This window comes from Maylandia zebra, linkage group LG3 (genome assembly GCF_041146795.1).
Source record: "Maylandia zebra isolate NMK-2024a linkage group LG3, Mzebra_GT3a, whole genome shotgun sequence".
In the NCBI taxonomy this organism is placed as follows: Eukaryota; Metazoa; Chordata; class Actinopteri; order Cichliformes; family Cichlidae; genus Maylandia; species Maylandia zebra.
Genome location: NC_135169.1, coordinates 56348 through 72652, shown reverse-complemented (window position 1 = coordinate 72652; position 16305 = coordinate 56348). Strand labels below are relative to the sequence as shown.

At 36.0% G+C, this 16305-nt stretch overlaps 2 long non-coding RNA genes across 3 annotated transcripts; one reads left to right on the top strand and one right to left on the bottom strand.

Annotated features, from left to right (window-relative positions):
• Positions 1 to 524: 524 nt before the first annotated feature.
• Positions 525 to 3598, bottom strand: LOC112435128 (uncharacterized). The gene is made up of 4 exons (XR_003024439.2): positions 3196 to 3598; positions 2497 to 2621; positions 1907 to 2016; positions 525 to 1674 (listed from the first exon to the last, which is right to left on the bottom strand). It is a non-coding gene; the product is annotated as an uncharacterized LOC112435128 (long non-coding RNA).
• A 7345-nt stretch (positions 3599 to 10943) lies between these two features.
• On the top strand, positions 10944 to 15792 carry LOC106674554 (uncharacterized). Of its 2 annotated transcripts, XR_013097153.1 has the most exons (4): positions 10944 to 10980; positions 12095 to 12250; positions 14080 to 14172; positions 14470 to 15792. It is a non-coding gene; the product is annotated as an uncharacterized LOC106674554 (long non-coding RNA). The 2 variants fall into 2 exon arrangements; XR_003022677.2 differs by lacking the exon at positions 10944 to 10980 and having other exon boundaries at positions 12027 to 12250.
• Positions 15793 to 16305: the final 513 nt, after the last annotated feature.

The window sequence follows — 16305 nt, the reverse complement described above, 5'->3', positions numbered from 1 at the left end:
AGCACATGTTCAACCATAGCATTACATCCATCACACAACCCAGTCGGATGTTTCCCTATCTTAAAAAGAGTGCCATTTAAAAAGCAGTGGCCTGTTCGTATTCGACTGATAATAACCTCCTCCTGTCTCTTTAATACACTACTCCTCTTAGCTTCTATTGTGTTTTGCACCCTATATAAATGTCTCCCTTTTGTGTCATTATCCCATGCCATTTGCCAGAAGTTCTTACTTTCTGTCCAAACTATACTTTTCCCTTCAGATATTGACAATGAGCCGGAGTCCTTTTGTTTTGATCAGACAGTCTATGATGAGCAAAAAGAACGTCATACAAAATCTGCTGATGGGTTTCCTTGTTTAATACTCAATAATGGTATTGTATGTCAAGTATGGCATACAACTCAACTGCATATATACCCAGACAATTTGATGTTCTTTTTCCACTGCACTGCAAAAACAGCTATACTTGAAACAAGCCAAATATTCTTAAATCTGACAAATTTTTCTTGTTTTGAGCAAAAAAATCTGCCAATGGGGTAAGCAAAAGTTGCTTGACTAGAATTCTTAAAACTAGCAAATTAATCTAACTGCCATATGCCTTTTAACTAGACAAAATTGTCTAAAATGTATGCTTATTTGAAGAAAATGTGACTTATTATAAGTAAAAGACACTTTGATATTTAGAAAATCTGCACCTAAAATGAGTATTATGCTTTCTTGAACAAGCTGTTTTCAAGAATTATTTGCTTACTTTAAGATTCTACACCTTAATTTAGATTTTTCACATTAAAAAAAACACCTTACTATAGGACAAATTTTCTTAAAACTGAATTGTTTCTTTCTTGATTGAGCTAACTATAAGAATTATGTTTCGACTCTGAGAACAATAATCAGCAAAAATTCCTGAGAATAAGACACCATCTCTTCAAAAAGCTACTAAAAATAAGGGAATTCATCTTAAATTAAGACAGCAAAAGCACTCTTAGATTTTGCGCTTTTATTGACACAGCAATGGGTCAGTAACTCACTGAGGTCTGTTCCAGGAGAATCATGCCTAAAATTATACATTTCAGCAGGGTACTGTGTAACATGGCCAATATAAGAAGTGCATATTCCAGATACTCTTAAAATGAATAATAACAGTATAACACACTCTTGGCTGGTATCAAAAATAAATTTTGCTGAAGCTTAAAACAATCACTATTTCAAATCCTATATTACATAACATTTTAGAAGAACAAGTTTAACGACCACACAAACAAACATGTGTTTTACATTTGAACAACTTTTCTATAGAAAAAAAAACAACCTCACTGACTAACACTGAGTCTGATAAACAAGGCAGATGGAGTCTGTCATCTGGGAGACTCACTCAATGAATGACTTCCACTCACCAAGCGCCTTCTTGTAAGAGGGGGTTGAATCTCGGTCATGGATGGAGTCTTTGAGTATTTCAGTTTGCAAGACAGACAGCAGCGTGGAAATGCACTATGGATATGTGAGGTGGAGGGCATAGTAATATGCCATCAGATAGAGCAGTCCCTCATTAAGATCCTTCCGGTCAAAAGTGCTCACCGGTGTGGTTCCAACAGCTATCATGCAGTTGCCTTCAGAGACAAGCAGAACTGGACAAGCCAGGGGTCGCTGACGCAGGTAGCCTTCAGGGTCTTCTGAAGTCTACATGACAGAAAAAAAGAGTATTAGAACAAGACTGTAAGAAACACAATTTTTGAGTTGCATTACAGTTTAAAATAGATCAACTTTTTTTGTAGGTTTTATTAACATCAACATGTTATGGGGATCTGAACTTTAAGAATATTTGACTGACTCCACAGTAAAATATATAAAATGAAAACATGAGTAACTGCAAAATTCAACAATATATACACATAGAATATTGCAGCCTTACCTTTAGGACATGGAAAAAAGCCTCACTACAGATGCCCAGCTTCTTAGGTGGTACTGTGCTGGAAGGGAAAAGCATGGGAAGGGCTCTGAACACAGCTGCTGCATGTTCCACTGGTTTGAAAAAAGAAAAATAAGACAGGGCAACACCATTAAACATTGCAAATAATGTAATCTGCAAAGCATAAATGTAGACAAATCAAGATACTGTAGCATTACCTCCATCCAAAGTTTTTGGATGGAGGTAAGTGCTGGGTTCCTCTCTGAAGAAGTCACCATCTCCAGTAGTTGTTAGCGTTTTTTCAGCAGCAGTCTTGTTCTAAAATACAGTGTACATAGGGCTAATTTCACATAAAATTGCACAAGAACTTTAGGTCTCTAAATATGAAAGATAGTACAACAAAATATCAGTAAAGTGTTGAACAATAAAAAATATGTATATTTAATAAATGTGTAGGCCACTTGATTTAAATCAAAACTAAAGAAGATTCTACTGTCTATCTGTTAAGTGAGTATTGGTGGAATTATTTGAAACTGCATAAAACAAGCTGGTGTGTTCTCAGTTTTGTCACACAGCGATAGGACAGAACTTACTTCTTCACATTTGTGCACTGCAAGCCATAGAGCCCGACGCCTGAGGCAATGTTCAGGACCAGGAAACAGATCTTTGATGTCATCTCGTGAAAGTGATGAGAGCAGGTCTTCTCCAACATTTGCTTCTGCAATAGGAGTTTCCAATTATCACTACATTGCATTATCCTCATGTGCAAGCCAGCTGACAGCTTTGCTTGGGTAACAGACAGGATACATAGGAAACATAATTTAATATTTACCATTTAAAACCATGACTCTATTCCATTATTCTCCCTCCTCACTGCTCCACAGGTTCTAAATTACCTTCCTCCTATTGACTGGTAAAAGTAATATATTTGTGATACATCAATTAAATGCATGTATACATATAAATGTTTTGTTTTTTTTTGCTTCCTGGGCTAAAGTATATAATGAAATAACTTCACTAATAGAAATTTGAAACTCCCACAATTTCTGTAAAACTGGCATTAACTTATGGCACTTTGCACACTTGTTGAATAAATTCACAGACACTGAAACTAATAACTGGACATGAATTCTTTCATAACTTTCTGCACTAGCATATTTAAAAATGCTAATGCAACTAAGCTAACCGCACAGCTAAGCTAAGCTAACAACCGGGTATAGCCTGCCATGCTAGCAACTTAACATGCAACATACCAGAACACAAAACATAGAAAAAACAAAACAGTCACATACCTTTCAGGTTGGCAATTGTTATTTCGTCCAGTTTTTCCATAGCGTGCCTTAATTTCTTCACACTGTACCAACTGTATCGCATCTACACCCAGACCCCAAAATCCTGCAATCCAACCGCTTAGGCACGGAGCTAGAGGCGGGAAGGTGGGCTGTACCAACTCAGGAGTATGGGGTTGTGTACGGAAATGGTTTAGTTCGCTCTTTTATACCTATAAAATGATATATATTTAAATATTTGACTATTTAGTTAGATTATGTTCTGTAAATACTGACGTGTGGGTGCTGTTACTTACTACAGCTGTTATAAGGCACTGAATTAGGATAGCCATTCCTACCCCATAATGGAATAATCCTGGTTATCTTGACTTTATGGGAAAAGTAGTTCACAGACCAGTAAAACAAAATGATTTGGCGCTGTGTTATCTACATCGTTTTTGTGGGTCTGACCCTCAAATCCCTACTGAGTCATATTAATTCTGCACATAGCCATAGTCCAGATTTCCGTGAAGATTGTGGCATAGATGGATGTGTCAAAGAATATCGTGTTTACAGCTAATTTTGGTATCACATTCTTCGAACACACTCCGACCACCTTGCCAATGGACGATGCAGCGGATCGATTAGGACACAAAAATCTGTAAGGTGAGACTGACTATATACTTTAATATCTTTGAAAATAATCATATAAAATATTCATGTTAGATGTCTACTTGTTTTTACAGCTTAACAGTAGATATGTTAATGCTTATTCCTTATAATCCACAACAATGCTATCTATTTATAAAGAATATTCTGATAGTGTTTAATTTCTTCTACTAGAGAAAACAACATTTTGTATTTTTTTAAACTTTTGTTTTAAATAAACCGATTGTCATGGTCCGCAGTCTCCTTGGTTGTTTGTGTTTATTAATATTCATTGTGTCAGTTAGTTTCCTAGTTATTTGTTAATTATTTCCAGTGTTTAGGTGTTCTCTGTACCTCCCTTGTCTTCAGTGTATTGTCCCTGGTTCGATATTCGTGTTTATTCCTGTTTTACTTTGATAGTCCCTGCCCTGCATCGGTGTATTCTGTTTTGCTTCCTCCTGGTCTCTTCTCATCTGATTAGTGTCAGCTGTGTTTCGTGCCTGTCTGCCAATTCCTCGTTTCCTTTTGTGTGTGTATATTTAGTGTGTTCTTTGTCGGATCGTCTGTATTCTCTCCTGTGTTATCATCTGTGTTCCCTCCCTGATGTTTTCATGTCTTATGTTCCTTGTTCAAGGTTGTAAGGTTTTTGCAACATTTTCCATGTTTCCTGTGTTCTTTAGTTTAGCTTTCCCATTTTAGGTTTTTGAGGATTTTTCAAGGCTTTTAAACTACAGTTAAGCTGCCAAATAGCAATGAGCATTAAATGAATATCCATTTATTAAACTCAGCTTGAAAACATGCATATTTTAGAGTAAATTATAAAATGCAGTATATTTCTGACATTAAATTTTTTTAGAAATTATCAGTGTACCTTGTATTTAATTTCCTTATCCGCAACTAGTCAATTAATCAACCAATCTCAATTGCAGTTCTAGGAGGGAACCCTCATCAGCAGTGAACAGAAATCTGAGTAACATGTGGGCATACAGGACTGATTCAGTGGTGGAAAGCCAGCCAACAATGATATGATATGAGATTCCATTCCATATTACAGTTTCACACACAAAGATATGACATGTGCGGTCATGAAATATTACCTGGGTGATGTAATTGGACTACACGTGAGCTCAACATATGTTTTATAAAAGGTACACTGCTTTACATGCATGAACTGTATTTTCAGGTTATTGTTTTGGACAGTTTTGTGACAATTTTTAAAATGAAGTTGTTGTTTTCCTATCAATTCTGACAGTTGAATGCGATTTTAGCATTGCCATAGTATAGATATACTGATGCTGATCTATTATTCTGTTTGACATGGCCTAAAGTGAATGAGTTGTGCTGTTTCTGTTTTTCAAATGGGCCTGTATTTCATGTTTACCATGTGCTTTTAGTTCCTGCCTTTGTTCATATACTGCATATTGTGTCAAACTTGACAGCAATTATATTAAACTTTAGTGTCAATAAATACATTTCTTAAACTGAGCAGCTGTTTAAATGCCCTTACTCTTGAAATGAGAAAAATAATCTTATTTTTATTCTGGAAATTCAACCAAACCATTTTCATGCCTTGTAACTGGTAAATAAAGCTCAAGATGAGCTGAAATATCCTTTTAAGGAAAAGTTAGACATATTTTCCTAGAATAAGCTTTATTTTCTTGTCCAAAACTTGCTTGTTAAGAATATATTTTCTTTTTAGGCAAAAAATAAGAAAAAATGTCCATAAACAAGGTTTTTTTACTTTCTTGAAAATCGTTTTTTGCAGTGTGCTACACTAGTTGCTTCAGTCTTAGGATCGTTTGATCTGTATACACCTTTTAAAAAGTTACTGTATTTGCTCACCAATCTGTTAGAAAATTTTTGACAAATATCTGCGGTCAATTTCCTCTTCTTAGTATCTGTTAACAATCTGTCTACTTTAATGTATTTCAATCTCCATATGGGTCGTAAAGGCCACAACACTGTCTGACTGAAGTCTTTGTCATACACTTTAAATGTTAAAAGTTCTTGCTCTATCATCCCCAATTCACCCAAAACTATTTTTAAAAACCTTTTCCCTTTCCCAACAATTCCCTAACACTTTCTTAACAGGATGGTTTTCATCATGACCTTTTAAATTTATCCAATAATTAACCATCAGCTGTTGCCTTCTAATATACAGTGGCAATTCTCCTGATTCCACTTGTAGAGCACATAGTGGTGTTGTGTTAAAGCAAAGTCTCAGTGCTCGAGCTTGGATTACATCCAGCTTCTTTAAGGAAGTCTTAGCCGCTGATCCATATACCACACACCCATAATCTAAATTAACGTGATATAAATACTTTTAAGTGCATCAAAATTAGCACCCCATGTCAGTCCTGCTAAACACCTCAACACATTAAGAACCTTTTTACTTTCCCCACAACGTGCTCTATGTGATTTTTCCAAGTTAATCTCTTGTCAAAAACCACACCCAAAAACAAAACAATCCACCCTGTCTAACTCTTTCCCATACAAGAATAACAGTTTATTCCCCCCTATTTTCTTATTTGTGAAAAGCATTACTTTAGTTTTCTCAACAGAAAATTTAAAACCCCATTCTACTTCTTCATTCTACTTCATTCACTTTTCTACTTTACCTATCCTCTCAGGAAGTTTCTTGACGAGATGGTCAACATTCTTCCCCCTCACCCATAACGCTCCATCGTCAGCCAAAAGTGATTTACCACAACTATCAGACACATCTTTAAAAATATCATTGATCATAAGTGAGCAAACTGTTGGGCTAACTACACTTCCCTGAGGAGTTCCATTTTCTGTTTTACACGGCTCAGACACGCGACCCTATTTTAACTTGAATTGTTCTGTCACATAAAAAGTCCAATACCCAATTAAACATACTTCTTCCTACCCCTGCTTCATGTAATTTAATCAGTAGACCTAGTCTCTCCAAAGCATATCATATGCTTTTCTACATCAAAGAAGATGATATCATCTTCCAAACATAAGACAGGATCCATCGTCCCTCTTCCTCTACGAAAACCACTCTGATAGTGGTTATGAATGCTAATATATTTCTTGACTAAAAATTGTACCAATCTCTCATTCACCATCCTTTCCATCAGTACATCAGCAGCCATTTCCGTAGTTCTTGTAAGTATTATTGGCGGTTGGCAAACAACTGCATGGTGCATCCCCGCCACCACTGGTGTGGACAGGAATCACGCTCAAAAACAAAACAAAACAAAAAACCTTCATATCCTTCCAACCTTCCTTCTCTCAAAAACTGAAACAAAGCCTCATAACATTTATCCCCGACTCCTTCTGAAACAGCAACAAGATCCAATTTCATATTAATTACTGAGATTTTGGACCAATTTTCTCCTCTCTACCTTATACTTCTGACACTGCAATAACATGCTCCAAAATTTCCTTCTCTCCACAATAATCACATTTCCCTATGTTTCCTATGTTTCCCTATCAAGAATAGTGTAGAGTTCAAAACTGTATGTCCAAATCTCAGTCTTGACACCACCACCTCCTCTCGCCAACTCCTTCTTGTGGCTCTCCTTACTGAACCTCTATTAAAATATCTGACCTACATTTCGAATGACCGTTCTGTAGAGTAACCAAGGCTGCACTTGAATCTAAACAAATAATTGTTTTAAATGGCCTCAAATCTTCCACCCACTGTACCGCTAATAGAATTGCTATCATTTCTCCTGTAAACACAGACAATCCATCATTAATCCTCTTCCCAATTTCGACCATGAAGTCTGGAATTACTACTGCCATCCCCACTTGACTAGCTGGATTCTTTGAAGCATCCGTATATACTTGCACATACCCATAATACTGATCGATGTAACCCTGAACTGTATTTGAGTCTAGAGCGTCTGCCAGCACAATATATACTGATTTCTGCTCCTCTCTGTATAGGTAATAAAACTCTCTATGGGTAACAAAACACACCAGTGGCAGGGTAGATTAAAGGTTTTACACTTTTACTGTTGTTCACATTTATTGCCCCCATTGTATAGTGTTAAGTTGGGGAAGGTGTGGCTTTTTAACTTGGAAATCTGATTTGAGGAGATGGCATTCCAGTTTCAAATTCCAGCGGGGAACTTGGAAATTCAGATTTAATCTCAAACACCGTGAGCACATAAAGCAAAAGCACAGGCGGTACCATGAAAGAGCTGGGACAGGATCAGTGGTAGATTTTTATTCTGCTTCACAGCTTTCTGCTGTAGATTTTATTTATAGGTCTGCTACATCTTTTACAATGCTGCTGTCCAGCTTCGTCAGTGTTTTTTAATAACACTGCGCACCATGCTAGGTTTTCCACTGTTGGTGAAGTGAATCAGCTTGTCGGTGCAAGACTGTTACGTGTCAAACTGAGTTCTCTTTGGTAGTTTTCAGAGAGAAAAAAGAATAGGAAAAAATGTTTTTTGAGAAAAACAAACAAAACGTTGTTAAGGAGCGTGGCTGAGTGTGGCTTATCACTGAAAAATAGATTCAGTATTTCTGTTGTATTTAGTTGTGACTGAATAACTGCACCAGTCAAAGGTTTGGACACACCTGAGGCCACGAGTGTTTCTCATTATCTGAGACGACCCTTTCCCCGTTGTACACAGTGAGCCATATAACAAATATTTATTTAAAATTTGTTCTGAATTGATAACAGTACATTGATAAATTTTAGATCTACAAATTTTGAACATGACATAGCTGTGGGTGTATGTGGTTTGGTTTTCCTCACTGGGCTGTAGCTCCTGATTCATCCCAGACAAATATTCATAAACAGTACATACATGATTGCCTTTTACTGTATTGTCTCATTAGAATTTGTTGCTGTTGTTCCATGATTTAAAAATTGATTGATGCTGCATTTTCTTTTGTTTAGTTCTTTGTATTTATTTTGTGTTTTGTGTGTTTTTTTCAGCATTTATTATATTTACTAGTGTTTACTTTAGTTGCAGTGCATTTGACCTCTCAGAGCTACTATACAAATACACCAACGCAGTGTAGTTTTTCACGTTATTAGATTTTTATTAGTCATATTACATGATTTTGAATTATATGTCAGTGCATGTTGTTTACCTTCAGTGTGTGCTCAAAACTCTTTTGCAGCTTTCTGTTCGAGACTTTAATGGAAACTGTTGCTCTGCCAGCCCATCATGTCCCTCACCATCATCATCAAGTTTTCTTTATTTAAACTTTTTTTTTCCATTCTTTATTTGCTTAGTGTTTATATTTGCTTCTCCATGTATTTCCTTACTGCGTTATTCCCATAGTGTGGGCCAACGACCCCTTGTGGACTGCAAAGGTACTGCAGCCACAGTAGTAACAGAAATTCAGTTTGAAATTACTGACCTGTATAAATGGATTTAGTATAATATAATTGGTAATAGGAGGTGGTTGGTGTGTAATATTACTCATTACCCTGGACCAGATTTACTGCCCTTGTATTGAAATTTGTGTCCCAGCAGCAGGTTGGTCACACATCAACATTAACACTTTGCATATGACTGGGCAGCAATTTAGAGCCAGCAGCCTGTGCTGTTTATGTTTTTATAAAATACAGTTTTAATATCGTTGCCACTTTCTTTTGTTTTTAAATCAAGTGAAGAATTAAGTCATTTTCTGGTTTTTAAGTGGACCACAGCACTCTTAATTTTATGAATGGCTGTCTTAATGTATTTAGCCTCCAGTTGTTAGTTCCTGGTTGCATTAGTTGTTCCCTGTGTTTGTTTCTCTTGTTATTTGTTGATATTTAAGTTCATTGCTGTTTCTATGTTTCCCCGTTCAGTTATTCTCACTTTCTGTATATTTATTTTGATGTCTTCTTATCTCCTTTGCATTGATTTTATCTGGTTTGTGTTTAGTCTCACATTCCCTCCTTTCGCGCAGTCTTTGTTTGCATCTCATTTTTCACAGCCAAATAAATTACCTATTTATAAACTACTGCCCGTATTTCTTGTCTGCATTTTGGGTCCTCAAATCTGTCAAATCTATCTGGGTGTATAAACAGTACAGTGTGTATGAATGATCTGAAACCTTGGCCCATTGTCCCAGTGGAGATTTATAACTTGATTTCTACAGAACCTTCATTACAGCAGCTTTATTAGGAAGTTAAAGGGACTAGATTTTAATATGTGTTTTAAGAAAAAGAGAGAGAGATTGTCAGGTGTGCCGTGGGAATTTATTTAATTTTAGTTAGTTGCTCCAAAAAACACAATTTAATAATTACTACAAGTAATAAAATCATAGTTGGGCATCTGTGCTTTCAATGCAGTGACTGGTAGAGTCTTTCATGTCAGTGGGTAGCGCAATATCACCTTGTTGAGTTAAGACAAAGTTCGTGATGTGCGCGCTACGTGGCAGCTGCAAGACGTACAACAAAGATGGATAAATATTTGAAAAGAAAAACTGCGGACTCAGAACTGAGCCCTGGAAAAAATTCTAATCCAGGAGAGCCGAGTATGAGCGGTAGTCAAAAGAAAGCAAAAATGGTGAGCTCGAGAAAGCGATACACCCAGATGTTATTGTTTTCTGCACCGTAAGGTGTTCGTTCCCAAGACTTTACCAGCAGACCTAGCTCCTGTGTCGGATGATGTTGTGCGCATGGTAAACGTCATCAAGACAAGACCTCTGAAAGGCCGCATATTTTTGCATCTCTGTGCGAGGAAATGGGAGATGCAGATTTCTGTCAGAATCTGCAGATTATACAGTACAAATAAAATGTTCACGTTGTCTTCCCAACAGTTTCACTGACATCTACACTGGATGCCCAGGAAGCGTTCACTATGTCTTCTCTGGCGCTGATACACTCAAAAAAATGAATGAGGTGGATTGTTCAGTGTATATTAATTATTTATTTTCATTTTACTTAAAATATATGTTTTTGTTAAGTTAACATATGTTTTTCTAATCAAGTCTACGTAATTGTGTCTATTATTCAACGTACATAATACTAATGTGTTACTTGATGGCGTAACATTTAAGTTAAGTCAATTAGGATCGATATACCTTGTATATCCACAAGGTGGCAGTAATGCAAAACCAGTTGTAATGAAACCGCGCAGAACAAGAAGGTTTCACGGCTTGTGCCTGCTCATGCGCAAGACTTCAAATTTAACTGAAAAAGGCTGTTTTGGTGCCAAGCTGCTGTTTCTTTGAGAGGTAAGACCACTTTTTTTCTTTGACTATGTTGTGTAGTATCTATATGTCCAGCATGGTTATATTTTGCGTTTGTCTTACAAGACATGTTATATCGTTTGCGTGCGCTTGTTTTACATTAGTTTTACTGGGTCCTGGACATGCTTATTTTGTGGACTGTGTAAGAAACATTTTTATTGTTTTATTAAGGGATTAGCTACAGGGGTTCATGGGGTTATTCTTTCAAGGGGTTATTTTTCCATTTGCTTTCTTGGGATTCCTTCTCTGTAATCCGAGAGTCGGAAATATCGAATAGGATAGCAAGGATAGCATAAAGTGACATTTAAAATCCAAAAAGTCAAGGGCGAAAGCCACTGTGACACCATTGTTCTGCTCTATCAGTAATCTGTATTATGTAAAAATGGTCTGTAAATACAGCATGTTTCCTAGCGGAGTTATACATATCAATGTAGTTATAAATTACAGTTTGTGAAAGTACACACTTAATTTTTTTTAATAAAATTATTCAAGACATGAGTGGACAGACAATGGAGGACGACAGACCTGGTGATAATTGCTTCTATAGAAAGTTAGCACATGGCAGTGTCAATCTCTTGCTTTTCTTCTGAGTAGTATTTTATTTAGTTGTAATTCAAACAATAATTTGCTTCTTGAAATTAAGGAATTAATTATTTTTTTTCTTTATAAATCTCAGATCCTGCCTTTACCTGCTCCCTCCTATACTGATGTGGTGTATGTGGTATTGCTGAGCCTGTATGTGAACTGTTATACTTTAAAAAAACAAAACTGTTTTATAAGTTAAGTTTTCTTTTGTGACCCATCCCATGCCCCTGTTATTTCTCCTCCACATCTGAACCATGGTAAAGGTTGCAGTTCAAGGGCCTGAGGCATGAAATTCTTTTCAGATCAGCTGTGATCAGTATTTTTTGAAACTTATAAATAAATATAATATAAATATAATAAAAGCTGTAATGGCTCCATTAGCATTTTGTGTAAATGTTTGTGTTAAAATTATAGCTTTAATGAGGTCTTACTACATTCGTTTTAGTTTGTATATGTGTACATATAGTATGTATATTTACAGTACAGTATGTTGTGTTTGTTGACATATTTTCAGGTGGAAGCAGAATATGTGAGGATTACTACTGCTGCACATGTTCCAAGGCTTTTTGCACAACTTGACCAATACACTGACCAGCTCATAAAAGTCTTCAAGAAAAAAGGAGGCGTTGCAGGGAAGAAAATTAGACAAACTTTGGCCCCAGCCACACAGGTGCGTTATTCTGTTGGTAGCAAAATATTATGGCTAATAAGATCATTTTCAAACTTAAACAGCTAGTGTATGGTAGCTGCACAGTGCACTTACATTTATATTAAGCAAGACAAAGTTTGGTACTCAAAACGTTGGAAAACTTAAATTACCTAAACATATGTAAAATCTGATCCCTCGATTTAGGTTAAACCAGAAGTGAATGTTTTTATGTTATGTTTTGAATGCAAAGAAGATGATGTATTAGTTTGTCTATACTAGAGATGGACCGAGCCGATATTACGTATCGGTATCGGTCCGATACTGACCCAAATTACTGGATCGGATATCGGAGAAAAATAAAAAATGTAATCCGATCCATTAAATATCACGAAAGCACCTCACAAAACTTGCAACACGCCGTAACTCACCTCAGAACGTTAGCACGTCAGAGCAGTATGCATCACGTGATAGAGCGGCTGTGGCATGCGGGACCTGTCGGTGGTCTGGATAGCATTTGGAGCTTCGCTAGCAACCCGGCATTTCATCTCTGACAAAGTTATCCCCGAGAGAAGTAAAGCAAGTGTGTAAGTCCATCTCTGAATGTTTGTAAAGCATTCCTGCGTTAAGCTTAACGAGCGACTGCCTCTTCTTGCTGCTACTTCAATCATGAAACTGCTTAACGATCAGCTGATCGGCTTTTCTGTCGCGAGTCCGTGTCTCTAGTTTGTTTTTGGCCCACTTTGCACCAGAAAGAGGAAACCAGCGGCTGAACAACAGCAGCACGTTTAAGCTTGATCAGCTGTTGTTAGAATTTATTTAATATTACTTTCTACTCCAGGATCTTTTTCTACGTAGCTGACGCTGGTAACTGTGCAGGGGCGGATCTAGCAAAGTTTAGCCAGGGGGGCCGATAGGGCATTAACAGGGAAAAGGGGGCACAAAGACATACTTTTCTTTCTTACTCTCATTTAAAATGTCGAGCTTTTAATAAATAATTATCTGACACCCAAAGTTTTAATTTGATGTAAAATGAATAGAAGTCAATTACTGTATATAGTGACTATTAAGTCTAATATATATACCCTAGTAAGCTATAGTACTTTTTCCTTTGGGAAGGTACCATCTGTGCAGTCTGCAATTTTGTTGAAGAAAGATGTTGAATCTATTTAATATTTCTTGAAAAATAATTGATTTCTGTGCATTTTTTTCACACTGCATCAAATTAAGGTTGATTACGTCGATTAAGCATCATGAGGTGGAGCATGAGGGGTGGTTCCCTATTTTTTATTTATTTATTTTTGTTGTTGCTGGGAGTTGGAACCCTATTAGTTAGGTTGCTTAATATTTATGCTAAGTACTCTTTAAAATACCAGAATAGGGAGGATGGTGTAGGTTTAAGTTTATTAGATTGATCAGTATTGCTGAACTATGAAATATTTTTTTTTTGCATACAGGTATAACAGAATAGCTTTAGTGTAGTTGTTGTTTTAAACTTGAGTATGAACTTATACAAAATGCAGCAAGATGTTTAAAAAACAGTTTTGTTGATTAAAAAACACTATATCGGATTCATATCGGTATCGGCAGATATCCAAATTTATGATATCGGTATCGGACATAAAAAAGTGGTATCGTGCCATCTCTAGTCTATACCTCCATTATGGACATATATAATGTGGTGGAAACCCTGCCCAACAGGTTAACTATTCATGTCCATGTGATGATTAGTTGGTCTTGTGTACATGTCTATCTGTGCAGTGGCTATGTCATTCATTTTGCGTATAATGTGAGTTTGTGTCATCCTAAAGTATATCTGTTTTCTCTTCCTGTATCTCTGCCACTCTCTACAGAAGGAAACTATTGAAAAGGGGAGGGAGTGTGTCCTCAGGGCACTACCTTTTTACCTGAATGAAGACCCAAGCATCCTCTTCAAAGAATAATTGGTTGGTAATTTTAGTTTAGTTTTTTATCTGTATTAAACCAAATTTTGAATACCTAATGTTGTTGCATGTTGTAATGTTGTTGTTGTTGTAATTTGCATGGAATCTGTTTAAATGTTTTGGGAAATCTTCTTGTATACCCAAACTATTTATATTTATTGTTGAATCTGTAGTCTAAAATAGTGGCGCACTGGGGTGCATGTTCCTAATATTGTGTTTACGTCATTAAAGGGTAGCTTTGGCCCTTTTTCTTTCTTTTTTTAAACCTGGATGCCATTTTTCTATGTTTTTGTGTCTAAGCTACAGCTGTTCAGAGGGAGCTGGAACAAATTACCCAGCACTCCTCCAGCCGATGTGGGTATAACCATCTCGGGTGTTCTGCATGACCTGGAAGACCTGGCCTCTGCATGTGCACTCTTAATGGGTGGGATATACAGTGGGGCAAAAAAGTATTTAGTCAGCCACCGATTGTGCAAGTTCCCCCACTGTCAGCAGACTCTTGACCAAGGTACAGTTGCTCAAGAATACACTGAATGAATAAGCCAACCCTTAATTTGGATGATGAATGTTCTGTCAGATGGACAGAAGTTTTTCGGAGGCTGAATGGGAATAAAATGGTAATTTGTAAATGACAGATAAAGGGAAAATTACATTTAAGAGAAATTTAGAACATTTTGAAAAGTTTGTAAACTACTACAATTTGAGAGATTTTACTCTTGTGGGGGGGCTAGTAAGAGACCATCAAAAGTATTTAGATTTAAAGGATTTAATTGAGAGATGATACTGCACCAGAAATGTTGAAGGGTGGTGTGTATATTAGCGTTCAAGGCATATTCAGTTTGTGTTACATTGTGTGCATTGTAAAGGTAATTGCAATACATACTAAGAATAAGAGTAAGTTAGGAATGCAGGATGAATGTATATTTTGTGGACTTTTAAAGACGAACAATTGTTTCCATGTTAAAATGTTTACATCTGAAGTTTTTTGCCCAAACACTGGTAAAATAAATGTTGACAGTGGCAAGTGTTAAATGGTTACTGCTGTGCTGTTGCAAAAAAACTGAACGCTGACAAGCTGTTTTATTGTTAGACCATAATGTTGGCATGTTTTATTAAAGTTTTATTTGGGATGGTGATGTAATTTTCTTTGATTGCTAATATCAGTGGACTATTTATTATTATTATTATTATTATTATTATTATTATTATTATTATCATTATTATTACATTAATTAATTTTTTTAATTGTGGCTGTTGAGGTGGACACTTCACTTTGCATTGTTAAAGGCAAGCACTTCATTGGCATTGTGTTACTGGACTGACCCTAAGCAATCATTGCAAATAGCAACTTTGCTATCCATTTTAGACACTAAAAGAAAAAACACTCCACAGACCTTACTAGCATCACATGTGCATAACTCAAGTGTCATCTTATCAATGTGTTATGTGATCTTCAATGTTTTTTTTTCTTCTATTTCTGGCAGATACAGACATTTAATTTAAAGTCTTGATGTTGCATCTGTCTACATACTGTTAATTACTAACCCTAATGAGCTGTTGTGTTTTATTTTGGACTGGGTTTACACAAATGCTCACTGAATGTGTTGGCAATAAAATAAATTTTAAAAAACAAGTTGGATGTACTTAATTCATTTGTGTGGAACCTGTTGACAAAATAGATTTATGTAAAACTAATTAATAAAGCACAAGGTGGCTGAAAATATAATATTTGAATTAATCTAACTTAAATTTAACATTTTACTGCCAAAAATAAGAAATGTGTTGAAGTAACTAATCTAAGCTATCTAACCTGAAAATATATCATCTATGTTCATACAACATAACTTGATTTAGTTAGTCTTAAATATGTCTTGTTAATCTTAAGTAGTTTTTTTAAATTAGATGAACTAAAGATTTTTGCTTTTAACTAACATTCAATTTCGTGGAACCTGTTGACAAAATAATTTTAATTAAAGTCAACGTTTCATTTTTTTGAGTGTAATTGGCGCATGTTTTGTGTCAGCGACATGACCGTTCAAACAGCAGTCGCTTTCTAAAACATCAGATACGTATCGGAGTCAGTACCACATACGAAAGTGACCCAGATCATTTGAACCAGAGTATTTGAAAATAACG